The sequence below is a fragment of the Manis javanica genome, chromosome 11 (assembly GCF_040802235.1).
Source record: "Manis javanica isolate MJ-LG chromosome 11, MJ_LKY, whole genome shotgun sequence".
In the NCBI taxonomy this organism is placed as follows: domain Eukaryota; kingdom Metazoa; phylum Chordata; class Mammalia; order Pholidota; family Manidae; genus Manis; species Manis javanica.
This window is the reverse complement of record NC_133166.1, coordinates 39,454,440-39,472,514: the sequence shown is the minus strand read 5'-3', so window position 1 is coordinate 39,472,514 and position 18,075 is coordinate 39,454,440. Positions and strand designations below refer to the sequence as shown.

Sequence of the window (18,075 nt, the reverse complement as noted above, 5' to 3'; positions counted from 1 at the left end):
TGAAGCCCCCTGCCCTGGCCTCTCACTCAACTCCTCTTGCAAAGCCAGGGGCTAATCTGCAAGGTGGGCATGGATCCAGAGAAAAGCTCTGTGTCAGGTGCTGTCACCAGTCCAGGGCAGCACCAGGGCCCACAGCCAAACTGACTCTAAAGGACATGATGGCCATGTCAGAAGCTGCCCCTGTTCTCTGCCTCAGCCATGGTGTAGCTTGGAGTCAGACTTGGTTTTTAATTTCTACCTTTGTCATTAATCAGCTCGGCGACTTTGGTTGAGACCCCAGCCTCTCTGGGCTCCAGGTTTCTCTGCTGTAAAATACTACTTATCAAAGAGTTGTGGTAGTAATAAAATGACATGTGGCTTTGAATCATATAATGCATGCCTGGCACATAATAAAGGCTCAATAAATTTTGGTTCCTTTTTCTTCTCATCCCTCCCAGGCTTGCTGATGTCCCTTATCTAACTCGACCAGGATTGGTGAACATGTGGCCTTCTTATCACCCCAAACTCCTACAAGGGCCGTGACACACATTAGTAATCTCTCCCTACTGTGGAGGGCAGGATTACGGCCAGTAAAAGACGGCCACATTCCAGTCACTGTCATCTGTGAGTATGTCATGTGCCACAGCAAGCCCTTTGCAGATGTGATTAGTTTAAGGATCTTGAGATAAAGAAACGATGCTGATAATCTGAGTAGGCCCAGGGTAGAGATGCAGTGTGAAAAGACTTGGCTGGCCACTGCCGGCTTTGAAGAGTGGGGTGATGGCCACCCACCAAGGAATCTAAAAAGGGCAAGGAAATGGCCCCAGAAATGGCTTCCCAGGGCCTTATTCTCCTGGTTTCAGCCAGGGCCTGGCTTCCATGGCTGCTCCGTGACCCACAGCTGGGGGATCCCCTAAGCAAAGGAACCCACGTGAATAGCTGGATCAGAAGGAATGTTAGTCCCCCCTAGGGCCTCCAGAAGGAACAGCGTCCTCATGACACCTTGGTTTTCACCCAGTGAGGACTGGGGTGGATGTCTGTCCTCCAGAATTGGAAGAGAAATTGTGGTGTTTTAAACCACAAAATGTCTGTAATTTGTTACAACAACACTAGGAAACTGATACACTCATCTTCTTCTCCTCTTAAGAATGTAGTTGGCCTGAGAAGGCTTTTTAATATAGTGCTCCAGGCAGCCACCACTGAGAAATACCAGATGCGACCTTCAGTCAAGGCCCCCCTGGGCCACACATAATGCCATAAACTGGTTCTTCTCACAGTGTTCTGATTATAGTCTTCCCTGGCCTGATGGCCCATCTGTCCTGATTTGGGACCTTTTCTGGTCCCACTTCGGCTGGCTACTTTCTCCTTGTTTAGCTTGAAACCCAGCAAGCTGAGGTCCACACTCTGGTCATTTCTGGACCTCTGCCTGTAGGCCCAGACCCCTTAATGGCCCCAGAAATGGCTTCCCAGGGTCTTATTCTCCTGGTTTCAGCCAGGGCCTGGCTTCCATGGCTGCTCCATGACCCACAGCTGGGGGATCCTCTAAGCAAAGGAACCCACATGAATAGCTGGATCAGAAGGAATGTTAGACCGCAGCCTGCCTCCCGGCTCCCACTTCCCTCAGCTTCAGTACAAAGGCCTTCACCACAAGGGGTTATTGTAGATGCATAAATTCATACCCACCAGCCTGTGGCCACTGTAGGAACAAAGGCTTCTTGCAGCAACACCCAGCACCAAAGAATGCTTCCTATGGAGGAACAAAGGGGCCCAGACGGAGAGTTTTTCTTCCACTGGTGAATGTGGAGGAGCTATAGATAAGGACAAAGCTCCCAAGGGTTGGCCACCAAATGGGAGGAAATGACGACTTACCAGTTCAAAATGCCCTGACATCAAACACCTCTCTAGCATTCATTTCTGAAGTTTACCCCATGCAAACGTAACCACACACCCATCCTTCTGCCATATGCATATAATACACCATCCCCCTCCAGGACAACCCAACCCACAAAAAGACAGCCACATGCACATGAACGTGTGTGCACACCACCCCAGCATGCCAATCCATGGATATATGTGTGCACACCCACCCGCTCCTCCCCAGGCATCAACATTCTCATGCCTGGATGGGAGAGCACACAGGAGGGCATTGTAGTGTATGCACACAGGATACCTACTTCCCAGCCCAAGATACGTGTTTAATTACATGGAGGTGGTTACATACCAGTTTCACAGTAAGCATGTGCCCAGACAGCACAGATACTTAGAAGCACTGACACAGCCATATGTGACATGCATGGCCACTCCCCCTGCACACACACACCCACAGCCCACACCAGGTGGATAGCCATGTGGAAGGTAACCTGGCACAGTCACCAAATGCCTTAGTGAAAACAAGCAAAAGACAAGTAAATGGAAGCAAAAGCCTTTGATGTTTCTGTTTCTCCAACAGGACTGCTACTTGACTCAAGGAGCTGACTGCTGCAAGCTGCCCACTCTCTCGCAGCAGGCAGCCGCTGTGAACACAGGGGTGTTGTATGCTGACAGCGTGGCAGTCATTTCCCAGGGGCCTCGGGTGCCCACATTCACATGAATGCACACACACATACAAAGGCACAAGCTCGTGCTCATACACACACACACACACACACACACACACACACACACACACACACACACACCCCTGACTGTTTGCAGCTGCCTTTTCTTTTTAAATCTCTCATATAATACACTTTGCAAACCAGCCCCCCTCCTGCTTGGCTGTGCTAAACTATTTCGGGAATTGGCACAGATGCTGAGAGCAAAGATATTATTCCGATGCTCAACAGAGATCAAAGCTGCTTAATCAAAGCCGTCGACTCAGTGCACAGTGCCTTGGCGCATCCAGAGCCCAGGTGGAGAGGAAGAAGTCAAAGCAGATAATTTAGGGGACAGGGAGAATCCAGCAGCGGAACTCCAGCTCTGACAAGAATTGAGCCATCAGGATCAGGAAGGAATTCCTGAGGTCATCTAAGTCCCTAGCTTGTCTCATTCTCCATTTCCAGATGGAAGTCTGCTCAAAGCAGTCCCAGAAAGATGCAAGTCTGTCTGCTTATAAAGTCCTGCAGGGAGGAAGATACCCTTAGGCAGTAAGAGCAATTCTCACACTTAGGAAAAGCCTTTGTCTCTTGGTGCAGGGCTGGTGAAACACTCCAGAACTTATTTGGATCATGGCCCCCTCCTCAGAGTGTTCCTGGGCAGGGTGAGTTGAGACTTGAAGGGTAGGTGAAGATGGGGAGTCCTTTGTGGGCACAGCCTGTTATGGGAACATGGAGCCATAGGGAGCTCCCGTGGGTCCTCATGGCTTGCATTCTTCACCTAAGGCAGCCAACCAGGAGAATCCCTGCCCCTGCCCCCCTTGCCAGTCCCCCAATAAATATAAAGTGGTCATTAATTAATTCACTAACTCAACCAATATTTTCAATACCTACTATTTGGCAGGCACCATTCTAGAAGGGACATTCTAGCAGCATAAACAAAGTATCTGCCCCTCTGGAGCTTACATTTCAGATGGCAATGGGAGGGAGGGATGGGGGAGACTTCCAATTATTATTAGTACTGGGAAGGAAACAGGCAAAGTTCTAGGGAGACTGAGAGAGTAAATGGAGGCCATGGGGATGGAAGCTGTGTTAGCCTAGATAGGGTGACCACAGAAGCCTCTTTGAGGGATGACAGTTGAGCCAAAACCTGAAGGATGAGAAGGAGCCAGCCATGCAGATTGCAGAGGGAGCCGTGCTTCCCATGAAGGAGTGGCAAACGCAGATGGCAGAAGGTGGTGAGAGCTGCTGTGTTTGTGGAGGCCAGCATGGCTACAGCAAAGTGAGCAAAGGGGAGATGGGCCAGCTGGGCTTAGGCAGCTCAGGGAGGGCCTTGAGGGTCGTGGTGAGGAGCCTGCCCTTCCTCCAACAGTCTTAACCCACTGATGGCTTTGAGAAACAGGTTAGAAGAGGATAGGAGTAGAGAAATCAATTAAGTCATCACTGCAGCACTCTAGGTGGAAGATGAGGGTCACTTGGACTAGGGTAATGGCAGTGGAGGTGGAGACAAGTGGGTGGATTTGAGAGTCATGTGCAGGTAGAAATTAGGGAATTGCTAATAGATTGAACATAGTGGGTAAGAAGACTGAAGAATACTATCATCAGTCAATTTTACAAAGTCTAATGTCTAGAGTCAAAAATCCCAGGGCTGGGAGAAACCTTCGAAATCACTTCTCACTAGAGTGTAAATTTACCCTTCCCCACCGCAGGAGGCCATCAGCCCCTGCTTTCATTGGATGGTGAGCTGACCAGTTATAGAGTCCGCCTGCCGATGGGACAGGTAGACAAAAGCCATCCCTGGAGAGGTCTCCTTTGGTGGTGCTGAGCTCTATCAGTCACAATGTCCTTTATAAGTGTGACACCTGGGTGTGGATCTTGGACTTCAGGCTCAGGGAATCCCCAAAGGACCAGAAGCCAAGATTTCATCTTTATTGAGCCCTACCTTTGTATCTCTTAGCTAATAACCCAGCCACTTGATCCAGAAAACTGGGCTGGCTAAACCCTGTCCTTTTAGCATTACCATTCTCCTTGTAGAATTATCTTTTTGTCCTAAAATGTTCTCTTAGGTCTAAGGGATGGCTAACACCATCCAAAACTTTGTTTCCCAAAGCAGGCTCTGAAATGATAGCACCATAAGATATTGTATGACAAATGAGACCTTTAGGTGAATAAGTCTGGGCAATGCTGTGTACTATAATATACAGTATTATATACAGTGTATTATATATATATATATACACACACATACACATACATATATATATATGTATATATAAATGCACATGTTATAGAAAAATATATATGCACATACATATGTACATATTGTACTATAATAGTATACTCCCACCTTGTCTTAGAGTTTCACAATGCACATGAGCTGGCTCTGACAAATCTTACAGTAAAGATGGCCATTCTACTTGGTTGACTAGTGCATTACCTAAACTTATCGACCAAAGCAACTGTTCTTCCTGGAACACCTACTATCAATAGCTCCAGTTTGGGAAATACCATCCCAGATGACCAAGTTATGAGATGGAATTTGTTATCTGGGTAACTTAAGCCCCATGTCCCACTTTGTCCTGAACCATTTAGATGCTTTAAAGCCCGAATGGTGTTTTGAATTCAATTACTGGCTTAACGGGTTCTGCCTTCTTTATTGGCGCTTATAGATCTGGCTTTATATATGTACACACACTGATTCTGAGGAGCAAAACAGGAGGCCGTTGGTCACCTTCACTCCTTTCCCTTAGCCCTGCTGAATTCACATAAGCCATCCCTTGGCTGCCACCCAGGTCTTAGATGGAACTGAATGTTTATACCCTGTTGCCAATTCCTAGGAGGGGACTCCAACGGTTGGGCCTTTTCTCCACATGTTCCCCACTTTTCACTCCATCTCCCTGATCACACATAAAGCTGGTCAGTGTGGGGTCACCTGGCTCCACTGGGACAACTGGAAGAGGGTGGCAACAGGGTAAAACTGTGTCCAGCCCTGGAGCCGGGCCTCACTCTGCCATGGGCTGTCCATAAGACACCCAGGAAATTGCTTTCCTAGGAGCCTCCGTTTCCCCTCTGAGAAGGATGCTGGAGACCACTAAGGCCTCTATTAGCAATGGGTTTGTTTTTGCTACCACCTCATCAGCAGGCCTGTGGTACTCAGTTTCCCAGAGAATCAACTTAAAAATACAGCAATGGAAAGTGTGTGTTCCCCATGCACAACCTTATTAAAAACTGGGAACCCTCTTGAAATAAATACTTCCTTTGTTAATAAAAAATATCTAGAAGTATTTTGCCCTTCTACGTAGGATGCCAGTCTTAAAGAATTGTTGGGGGGTTAAAAAGAGTAACAATGATGGTGGTGGAAGGGCTCCAGGGCCTCCTCATGGCACTGTGCAGGCTGTACCCTCCATGTGGGACTGCTCACAAAGGGTCTAATCATTTCATAGGCACTCCTGGTGACCAAACCCTCTTCAAAATGATGAGTCTGCTTGAGCCTCTACCTCATGCAACAGTGCTGAAGTAGAGATATGTCAGGAGTCTTCAAGTAAAAACTATATTGTTTGCACAAACATTTTAGAAATAGTGAGCCATCCTTATCAGGGAATGGTGGGAACCTTCCAGAAATCTACCAGATAAGGGTCAACTTTCAAGTAGACCTTTCTAAGAATAGCAGTCTCAGCCTGCTATGTTACTTCTTTTCCACACAAGGGCTGGTATTCTCTCTACTTCCAGATGGTTAAGACTTAAAGAGATGTATCTAACCACCTGTGTACATTTGAGCACATTGATAACTATGCTGGGCCTTAGTGTTCTCAGGGGCAAAAAGTAGGGATGAAATTATCTTATATTATTGTGAGGACAAATGTATAATGTATATAATCCTGCATGTGAATTATTTGGAACAATGCCTGTACATAGTAAGGGCTCAGTAAGTGTTAGTGTTATTGGCCAAAACCACATTGCCAGTAATTGGCAAACTCTGGTCTGTTTTACTCAACCATATCTGTCTTACTCTACCACACTATTGCTTCCAGGAAGTTGTGCTTTCTAAAGCCCAAAGCTGGGGTTTATTTTGGTTAAGATGGTAGAAAGCAAGGCTATGAAGATCACTGTGTTTTTACTTATTACTGTTCAGACACTGAGAGAGAAATTGATCTTATTCTTTCAGTCCCAGTACCAAACTTCCCAGGGAAGGGGATGATGGCCTAACCTCTGTCAGGTGCTCCCCCTGGGATCAATCACGTGGCCCAAGGGGTGGGGTCACACAGAAATCTAGTAGCTCCTGCTGAAACCATATGGATTTGCGGAAGGAATTCCTAGAGAAGGGAGTTTGAAACAAACAATCTTGCAAGCATCAAGATGTACCTCCCAAGAGTATTGAGAGGATTCAGTAAAATAAATTGCAGAGTGTTTATTACATAGGAAGTGTTCAATAAGTGATAGCTATGTTTACTAACTCAGAAATCTATACCTGAAATAAAAGCCAATTCTAAGCAGTCTCCTGGAAACTAAAAAAAAAAAACTCCCACTGATTACAAAGGATCCCAAACCACCTTGTGTGTGTCAGTACTGGCAGGATGGTTTGGGACGGGGAAAGGTGTAAGGGGTTTGTGAGCATGAGGTACACTAGGGCTGAAAAGAGGTGTGAGAATCAGAGACCGAAATGGAGGTAATGCCAGTAGTTTGTGAAATAGAGACTGGAGGTCAGGCCAGGCAGAAGTTCATAGCCTGCCATGTGGCCAGGAGACTAAACCCCAACTCTTGGATGGAGCAGAAAAACAAGAGCCAGAGGTACTTTTACAAGCTGCTTCACAGAAGCCTTAACTTGGAACTGATGAGAAACCCTGGGACCACACCTGACTCATTCAAATATTTTCAGCTTCCAGCACCGAAGATCCCTTCTCTTAAGAGGAAACTCATTATCACATTTCATGAGGTGGGGGTCTATATCAAGTGGATCTCGAATATTTACTGAAAGGTATAAGACTGAGGTTCTAGAATCATTCAGAGTAAGTAAAAGAATACATAAAGATTCTAAGGAAAGAACTGGTTGTGGAGACTTGAACCTCTTCTCTTTCAGAGTGTGAAGCAAGCTGGAAGACTCCTGGGCTCCAGACCTGTGGCCAGCAGGGCCCCTTCCTGGGTGAGATGACTTTGAGTTACAGGTGGGGCCTTCTAGAAGATGGCAAGCATAAAAAGCCACAGACCCCAAGGCCCTCTCCAAGGGTAAGGATATCTCCATCTTCCCACTGAAAATCAGGGGCAAGTCCTTGCTTCTGTCTAAGGGGAGACAAAGGTTTTGGGAAACTGACATAGAAAACAGAAAAAAGAGACAGATGTTCAGAGAACAACTCAAATATCTCTGATTTCTCCAAATGCTGACCAAATCTATTAACCAGGTCCCAACAGATGAAATTCAGGCTCATGGAAACAAAGCACTCACATAAGCTGCTCTGTGTTGACTATAATTTCATGAGCATGAGATTCAATTAGCTGTTGAACTGGACCTGGACCCAAAAGCTATTTGAGGCTTCACTACATTTCAACCACTGACCAGTTAATGACCGAGACCACCGCTTTGGACAACTTTCAATTCCTCCTCCTCTGTCAATCCCCGCTTCTTACCTATCCTTTAGGTAAAATGTCCTGGATTACTAGACTGGTTCTACTGTCCCCAGCCTTTCTCTTTAATCTATCCTCAACACTGTAGCTGGAGAAACTGGTCTAAAGAGCAAATCTGATTATACCACTCCTCTGCTTAAAATTTTTGATAATTCTCTACTACTTTCAGGATAAAATCCAAACTTCTTAGCTTGGCCTGTATCACCAGCACACTCTAGTCTTGCCCACAAGTACAACCACATCCCTTGCCTCTCTGTTGTATAACTTGTGTACCAATTTTCCCCAACTCCTAGAAACTCTTCATACAGGTTGATGGAGATACTGCTGTGTACTCACTGAAAGCTCTTTCATTTTCCTCCTAGAGACATGGCTAGAAGTAATGGATTCTGAGGCTGTGAAGGATAGCAGAGTCATCAATGGGCCTTTCTCAGAAGAAGTTGAATAAAAATTTTTTGAATGAATGAACACCTGGATGAATAAATGGAATGTTAGTATATAGACTTATGAATGGCTGTTCCTTGATTATAACTTACAATGCCACCTCAATCACATGTGTGTGCTGAGGACAATGTGGGGGCAACTAGGTGTAGCAGCACAGGCTATCTGGAAATCAGCAAACCTGCTGAACAGTAGTTAGCATAGAAGCAGGAGCTCTGGTTTTTCTGCTTGTTGTGGACATAGGTGAGAGAAAGTTAGGAAACCTTGGCATGGCATGAAAGGAGAAAAGATGTACCCTTATTAAACATCTACTATGTGTCCGGTAATTTAAATATGTTATTTCAGTGAGTCTGTCCTCACAATAACATTGTAAGTTTGCTGCTATTATCCCCATTTGGCAAATAATGAAGCAGGCTCAGAGAAGTTATGTGACTTGCCCAAGGTCACACAGCCAGTAAGTGCCCAAGCTGAAATCCAACTAGACAAGTCTTCTAAGCAGGGGCTCCTCCCAGTGCAGTTCAAGGAACAAACGCAGAAACCAGATAAGCCCGGTTTCTCCATGGCACCCAGTGCCTAGGCCCTGCACAGAGAGAAGGCCTGCACATTTGTCCTGGCCCAAGCAAAACACTCAGAACTTTTCTCCTGGCAGTAGCCCACTGAACATGGACTGAGGCGGAAAGTAAATGAATAGGCTGCTTTTCCCTGGGCCTGGGCTCTGTCAGGCAGGCCTGATTTGCATGGCTGTCTCGGACGCTGCGGAAACAAATGCTGGGTTGTTGGGTCAGGTTCCCCTGATTTCTCAGACGAAGGAATGAGAATGGAGCCAGCACATTTCTCAACCCCCAGGCAACCACTGACCAGGCCTCCTGGGCTCTGTCTTTACTGGCAGCCATGAGTGGCGCAGCCTCCTGCTGGCAGGTAAGGGCCCAGGGTCCTGAATGCCAGGGACCTCCCCCTCTGTCTGGGAAGACAGATCCAGGAACTCGGCCAGGAACCCCAGGCCCCGGTCAAGTCTTCACTTGCCTCAACAACCTGGCAGCTGAGCAGAGGCCCCTGAATTGCTGGCTTGTAGATCAGGAAGGCAAAAGTCCTTCTGGATGTGACTAGAAGGGGAGGTTAGGAGAGAAACTGGGGAGTTTGGGGCCTAGAATGAGCTATGTCAAGGGCCAGCATCCTAAGAGGGGGCCTCTGCCAGGCACTGTGATGAACAGAAATAGCTCCTGCCCCCCGCCAGGAGCCCAGAGTCTAGAGGGGAAGTAGACACAGGACAGATAATCTTAGAATCATGTCAAAGGGAGGCAGTTTCCTCAGACTGTACCACTTACCAGCTGTGTGGCCTCAGATAAGGGATAAACTCTCAAGGTCTCAGTTTCCTCATCTATGAGGTAAAACTACTAACACCCACTTACAGGGTTTGGATGAGAAGCTTATGGGAAAAAGTGCTTAGAAAGTACTTTGCTCATAAAGACACTGCTTCCTAAGTGCTGTATGGATCTTTGCCCTTGCAATTAGAAGGAGTGTGTAGAACTCAGGGACCTCTATTTCTTTTATAGTACCCATGGCTTCTAGTTCAGCACTGAGCACTTGGCTTCCTAAGTAAGAGAGAGGTCAAATACATATCCCAACGGGATAGTAACAGCCGCCATCAATAATAGCTTCAGGATGCAAGTGTCTTCCTACTGAGCTTGCTCCGAGGATCAGGCTCTTTGAACTGACCCAGACGAAAACCACAGAACATGCAACAGCAGGCGGGAAGAGGTTGGCCAGCATGATCATCTCATAATAATGAGGCTGGATAATCTAAACTTGATAAAAAGTCCTTGAATAATCAAGGACAAACCACAATTGTGAGAATCACTCCCCTCTAGACAGCACTTTCAGTTTGCAAAGCTCTACTATGAACATTATTTCATCCGGGAGAACATAATAAATACATGTTGAAAGATAGAACTTGCAACAGCCTTGTGATGCAAGGTATTAGTGTCCTGATTTAACTGATAAGGAAGCTGAGGCTCACAGGGGTGAAGTAGACCATGACAAAGATGGGTCCTGTGTGATGAAAACAATTGATCCTGTTAGTGTCCCTTATACCACCCCAAGCCTTCCCTGTAAACAGGCGGTGAAGAGGAGTATCAGCCACGGGCCTTTCCCCCTTGAGCCAGACAGGAGATTCAGCCAATACACATGCTCTCAGTGCATTGGTCTTGGAGATGGGTCTTTGAAACAAAATGTGCAAACTATTCCCTGTACCCCGACCCTGGCTGCCTTGGGCATGTTCCCTGGTGGCTGGGAGCCATGAAAAGATGAGAAGCGGGTCTGTGGGCACAGACAGAATACAAACAAACAACAAGGCTAGTGAAAGATTGGCCCAAGCTCTCTTGCTGATGGAGGGTGTGTGCAGTATGGGAATAAAAATTACACAACTGAACTGTCTCCTGGGAAGATGATGGCTAATTAGATGTCTCACAGTGCACTGGCTTTTAATCACAGAGCAATCTCCACCTGCAGATTGCAAAACCCCAGCCACGAGCCAGGCATGATGCCCAGAGAAGCCGCCATCTGCAGGGACGCCAGTGGTCATCAAAGCCACCACTCAGAGGGCACTTTCTAGGTGCTACACTCCAGGCTGACAGTTTGCATCCATCACTCACTGAATACTAGTCTCTCCTTAAAACCCCAAGACTGAAATGCTGTCAGTGTCCTCATTGACTAGATAACGAAGTAGAGGTAAGGGGAGGTTATGTGTGTACCTGGATCTTGATGGGAAGTAAAAGGTGGCCAATGACTCTAAAAACAGAAGGGAAGATGGCCCTAAATGCAGAGAGGAAGAATTGTTTTTGCTTTCTCCTTACATGCACAATTTTATGAGTGAAATAGATGACAAATTCTGTCTTGTCAAAGCTGGAAAGTCACTCAGACAAGAACTAGGCCAGTGTTTAACAACAGCACCCCTTATTTAAATGCAATCTTGTGTGGAACCATGGTAGATAAAACAGAGCAAGGGGGAACCGCCTTGGTAGACGTGGGGCCCTGCCCACCAGCCATTGCCGTCCGTCCTCCCTCTTGCCTTGTCCTCACCATCCCATCTTCCCGGAACTTTCAGGTCCCTTGGAATCCCATTTGAAAACCACTGTCCTTGTTTAACTCTTTCATCTTGTACGTGAGGAAACAAGAGATCTGGAGAAGCTAAATGATGTCAAAAAGCCAATAAGTGGAGGCAAGAATATACAATGGGAAAAAGACAGTCTTCAATAAATGGTGCTGGGAAACTGGACAGCTAATGCAAAAGAATGAAACTGGATCACTGTCTTACACCATACACAAAAATAAACTCGAAATGGATGAAAGGCCTAACTGTAAGACCTGAAACCACAAAACTCCTAAAACAAAGCATAGGCAGTAAACTCCTGGACATCAGCCTTAGCAATTTTTTTTCTGGATATGTCTCCCCAGGCAAGGGAAGCAAAAACAAAAATAAACAAGTGGAACCATACAAACTAAAGAGCTTCTGCAAACCAAGAAAACCATCTATAAAATGAAATGACAACCTACTAAATGGGAGAAGATACTTTCAAATCATATATCCCATAAGAGGTTAATATCCAAAATATATAAAGAACTTCTACAATTCAACACACACACACACACACACAAATCTGATTAGAAAGTGGGCAGAGGAGCTGAATAGAGATTTTTCTAAAGAAGACATACAGATGGCCAACAGACACAGGGAAAGATGCTCAATATCACTGATTATCAAGGAAGTACAAATCAAAACCATAGGAAGATATCACCTTAAACCAATCAATGACTAGTATCAAAAAGACATGAAATAACAAGTGCTGGTGAGGATGTGGAGAAAAGGGAACTGTCATGCACTGTTGGTGGAAATGTAAATTGGTGCAGCTACTACGGAAAACAATATGGAGGTTCCTCAAAAAATTAAAAATAGAACTATCACATGTTCCAATGATTCCACTGTGGGGTATTTAACCCACAGAAAATGAAACCACTAATTTGAAAAGATATATGTACCCCTAGGTTTACTGCAGCATTACTTACAATAGCCAACATATGGAAGTACCCTAAGTATCCACAAAGGGATGAAAGGATAAAAAAGATCTTATACTACACACACATACGAATATTATTCAACCATGAAAAAGAATGGAAATCTTGCTATTTGCAGTAACATGGATGGACCTAGAGGGTATTATGGTAAGTGAGTTAAGTCAGACCAAAAAGACAAATACCATACAATATCACTTATACGTGGAATCTAAACACAAAACAAACAAACAAACAAACAAAACAAAAACCAACTCAAAGCAAAGAACAAACTGGTGGTTGCCATAGAGGAAAGGGGATAAAGAGATACAAACTTCCAATTATGAATAAGTCACAAGGATGAAAAGTACATCATAACAAATATAGTCAATAATAGTGTAATAACTTTGTATGTTGACAGGTAGCAACTACACTTATCCTGGTGAGCATTTCACAATGTATATCACTGCCAAATCGCTATGTTGTACACCTGAAGCTAATACAATCCATGTCAACTATTCTTCAATTAGAAAATAAAAAAGCCAATAAGTAGTAGAGGCAGAACTAGAAATTAGATCCTAATTGTTATTGTTGAGGTCATGGATTTTTGGCTGGGGCAAACAGCCTTTACTGCTCTAAATTACTTTGTAGAGAGATATAGATGATACAGGTATTAATGATACAGAGATACAGAGATATGCTATTTATTGAGCATTCTTTGTGCAAGGCTGTGTGGGTGTATTGGGAACCCAAAGGGGGAGACATTGAGAACAAAGTTCCTAGAGGCAGAGAAGTACAGGGTACCCCAGGGCACTCCCAAGCTGGGATCAATTCAGTCTCCTCACTGTTCCCTTTCTAGCAAGACTTAATATTTCCACCCTATCCCGTCTTCACCATTCTGGGATCTATTTGGGGTCTCAGCCTCTTCCTTTCCAGCAACTTCTGTGAAGATGGCAGGGGCATGTGGGGGAGAGCAGGAAAAAGGAACTAAATTCTCCAAGGTTGTGTAGGAGCGTGTGTATAAGTGTGTGTGAGTGTAAGTATGTGTGTACGTGAAAGAGACTATACCTAAGAAAAAATACCATCAACATCAAACACTGAAGCTACTTCTGCCTTTTAGGAGAGAGTCACAATTAACTTCAGGGATGTTGTGCTGACATAGTTTTATTATTAACACCATCATCATCATGGTCATTATTATTATTATTAGTCTAAGAAAATGCCTTTCTGGGCTGCTTCGGTCCCTGCTCTGCAAGGGGAAGGAGAAACCAGAGAGGGTGCTCGATTGCTCTGCACAGAACGACACATGGGCTTTGTTCCCTGTGGGCTCCCCAGGCTTGCTGGTGAAGACTGGCCTTAGAGTTGGGAGCAAAGGTTCAAAAATGGTGGGAAAGAGGGGTTATGACAGGAAATGAACACAGAACCCCAAAACAGAGCAGGAGGTGTACTCTACAAAGACAGGGCCTACACATGCTGTTTCGGAAACATTGAATTGTTTTCTGCCCATTCTTATATTTTCAGCAAAAGCGTGGTGGTCACAAGACCCTTGTGTCAGTGGCATTTTGGGACCAAGAAGGGCACAGGAGAGAGGGCTGTAGTCTCAGGAGCTTAGAGCGAGGGCAGGAAAACGGATGCAGCTTGGACAGAGCAGGTAAACACCTTGGGAGTACAGGGGTGAGGGTGCTTGCAGAGTAGTGGCGCATGAGCTGAATTATTTGAAAGTGTAGTAATGTATGCTGCCAGAGGCTAGAAAACTAGGGATGGTGTGTGGGCACATGTGTGTGCATTTATAGCATATATATTTACATAAGTGTGCTCATGAGTGTCAACACCTGTGTGATTGTGCAGGTAGACATGTATTTGTGAGTATGGCTAAGTGTGTGGGAATGATGAAATTGCGTGTGTATGTGTGGGTGTGTGCATATGGGCCCGGACTTCAGACCTGTGGGTTATGTGTGTGCAAATGCATATAGCTGAGTATATGGTCATGTGGATGTAGATGTGTGAATGCATTTCTGAGAGTGCTTGTAAGCGGGTGTGTGCCTCTGTGCATGCAGGGCTGTGGGGATATCTGTGAATGTGTGAGATGGTATACTCTGTATGTGTGTGCACAGACATGCCAGGGGCCTGAGGCAGGCCCTGCCACCTCCCTACTGGGCCCGGCAAGGGATGGCAAGGCTCCGAGCAGCAGGGAAAGGGGAATGGATGTTTTTGGGCGCACTTGCCCCAGAGCCCTGTTCCTTGCCCAGGAACATTCCCACTTTCCCATTCCTGGGAAGGAACATAATGTCCATTGGCTCCTCTCCTGCCTGATGAGTCCAACTCTCCTGACGCCTGGGGCAGGCTGCAAGGCACTTCCTGACCAGGACAGGGAGCATCCAGGGAGCCAAACCCCAGGGGCAGAGTGGGAGGGAGACGCACTGGCTCCAGAGTGTCAGCCACGGGAGATCTTCCTCAGGGTGATTAAAGTAGCCGTCAGTTATTGGCTATTTGCCATGAGCCAGCCCCGAGCAGAGTATTTCACATGAATAAACTCATTTAAGACTCCCTACGGCCTCAGTTGTTAGGGATTTTACCATTATCTTGTTTCAGTAGATGAGGAAACTGAGCTCAGGTTAAGGAACTTGGCCAAGATGCTACAGCCTTGGGACCCCAGGCCCCTCATTCTGGAGCCCAAGCTCTCATCCTGCAGGCACGCCCAGCACCTCCTGTCCAGCCATCACCCTCAGCACACCGACAGGGAGCCAGGAGGGGACGCACTCTCTTGCCAGGCTGCCGTCTGCTCTGGGCTGCCCCCTAGGAAGCTCCAGAGACAGGTAGGCTGTCACCATGGCACAGGACCTTGGAGATAATTTCTATCAACCTCTCCTTTTGGGAAAAGGCTTTGTATAAGGGTCCAGGGCACACTGGCCTCTACACAAATTGCTCCCCTTCACTGGGACTGACCAGGTCACAGCTGCAGCCACTGTGGGCTGTGGCTAGGGAACTTCACCACAGAAAACCTGCTGTTCCCACACCAGGATGGCCTTCAAGGCCTGGCCCAGCACAGCAGGTAAGTAAGTCTCTCGGCCCCTGACTGGATCCCACACACCTCAGCCAGCCTCACCTTTCTCAAACACCCTTTAGCTCCTGAGGGCCTACTCTGGGTCAGATAATATGCTGAGCCCTTTCACATCATATATAACACTTAGTATGCTTTCCACTTATTGTCTCATTTCAACTCTATAAGATAGATGTTATTCTCATTTTATAATTAAGAATCCAGGATCAGAGAGCTTAAGTCACTTTCCCAAGGACACACAGCTCATAAAAGGTGGAACCAGAATTTGAACTTGGGCCTGACTCCAAAGCCTATGTTTTTAATACTTAAATTATCACATTTCAGCCCCCTAATACTCCTGTGAGGCAGGGAATATTTAGCCTAAGATCAGAGATGGGACACAACAGTGTTAAACTCCTTGCCAAGAACACACACTGTGTGAGGAGCAGAGGCAGCACACAAGCTCCAGTGGGGGTCATCAATGTGCTTCTGTAGATGGGCGCCTGCAACTGCTTTAGAAGAATGCAGGCAGGTGTGTGTATTGTGCTGTGTTGTTGGGTCATTCTGCCCTTTTCCTGCCACCCCATGTGGGCTAGAGATGGGTCTCTCTTCTCCCTATCCCAAGAGGCCATTCTCCATCTCATTCCACTTATCTCTGTTCCTATTCCACCCCTAACTCCCACTTCTCTAAGCCTCAGATTTCCATCACCACGGCTTACCACAGGCCTAGGCTCATGGTTGAGTCTCAAACTATACCCGTTGCTTCTCCCACTGAGGAGGATGGGCCTTGCACCAGCAGGGGCTGATCCAGCCATTCCAACAAATATTTATCAATTACTTACTATGTTCTAGGCAACATTCTAGTACTTGTTTATATTAAAGAATAAAACTGGACAAAAATACCTGCCTTTATGGATCTTATTGTCTAGAGGGAAAGAAAGATAAAAACAATAAATATGTAAATTACTAAATTAGAAGACGAGGACTAAGAAAAAATAGCATAAGGTAAGAGAGCCCATTGAGAAGGTGATATTTAAGCAAGACTTAAAGGAGGGAGTGAGTTAGTCATGTGGATATCCCTAGGGAGAGTGTTCCAGGAAGAACAAACAGCAAACACAAAGGCCCTGGGGTGGATATGTGCCAATATGGATAGGATGGATTGCCTGGGGGAGAGTAATAGAGGAGTAAGCCGATCATATAGGGACCTGATGGCCACTGTCAGGTCTTGGATTTGTGCTCTGAAGAAGAAAGCCTTAGAAGGTGCTTCTCCACCCCAACACGAATCTTTGTTTTTCTGTCTTTTATCATTCAGGTTTAGACCCAAGTTGTCTCCTTAGGGACTCCTTTCTAGGGCCAACTTACCTAAATGGCACCCATATCTCACCATTCACTCTATATCACAACTACCATACTTAATCTTCTTCATAGCACTTGTTGTTCTGGAAATTGGCTAATATGGATTTTCTTGGGTCCTGGGCTTATTTTGTGTCTTCACCCACCACAGTAGAAGTTTGTTGCGGGCAGGCTGTGTCTGTCTTGTTTAATGTGGATTCCCCACTGTCTAGAATAGTGCCTAGCAGTGTCTGAGTTCTGTAAAGTAAAGCAGCAGGTAGCCTGTCATGTCTGCATTACCAGCACATGAGTTTGATGTTCCCTGAGGGGCTAGTCACAGGCTCACAAACCTTGCAACTGTCGGAAGGCAGGTACATGTTTTCTGCAAAAATTCAATCCTGCCCCTTCTCCAGCTGCTACCATCCTCCAAAAATGTCCTCTTAACACCCACTAAAATTGAGGACAAGAGCTCAAAACTCAAGTTATAACAAGCTAAAGGAAACCATTTGCAAAATTGGGCCCTCTTCTCTGTCCTTCAAACAGATCATCAAAAATGAGAAGCTCTTTTCCTAAAAATTTATGGCATTACCCTGCTGGTCCACTCCTAAAGCTGTTACCTGGAGAATTCTACAGAGAAAAGGGAAACAAAAGGTGACCAAGAATTTCCTAGGGGCTTTACACAGACTTTATCATTCAGGCTCCTGAACGGGGCTGCGATGCCATGTTATTATACCTGTTCTACAGATGAGTCTGAGGCTCAGCCGCTTAGCCACTGTCTCTGTTTCAGCATGACACGATTCGTGTATGACAGAGCCAGGACTCCATCTTAAATCTGTCTGACACCAAGTCTTCGTGTTTCCTACAGGCCTATGCTAACCCAGCTTCAATTCAGCACAAAACTCTATTCTTCCAAGCACTGAAAAGAACCAGGAGAAGGAAAACAAGAAAAATGAGGAGCTCGTCCCTGTGGGGCTGGGGTTAGCAGAGGGCTGGCTCAGCACTCATGCCCGAGCAGCTGTCCTGAGCCCAGCGCTGCCCAAGCAGTGG

The 18,075-nt window shown here is 46.0% G+C and overlaps 1 protein-coding gene and 1 long non-coding RNA gene across 2 annotated transcripts in view; one reads left to right on the top strand and one right to left on the bottom strand.

The window, feature by feature from the left end:
* LOC118973982 (uncharacterized) overlaps nucleotides 1-8,667 on the top strand; it is a 50,565-nt gene extending 41,898 nt beyond the window's left edge. The window contains exons 2-3 of the long non-coding RNA XR_005063549.2: nucleotides 7,630-7,775; nucleotides 8,534-8,667. This is a non-coding gene — a long non-coding RNA (uncharacterized lncRNA). The remainder of the gene's footprint in view (nucleotides 1-7,629; nucleotides 7,776-8,533) is intronic.
* Nucleotides 1-18,075, bottom strand: part of NAV2 (neuron navigator 2) — a 703,917-nt gene that overhangs the window by 441,225 nt on the left and 244,617 nt on the right. The window lies entirely within an intron of this gene.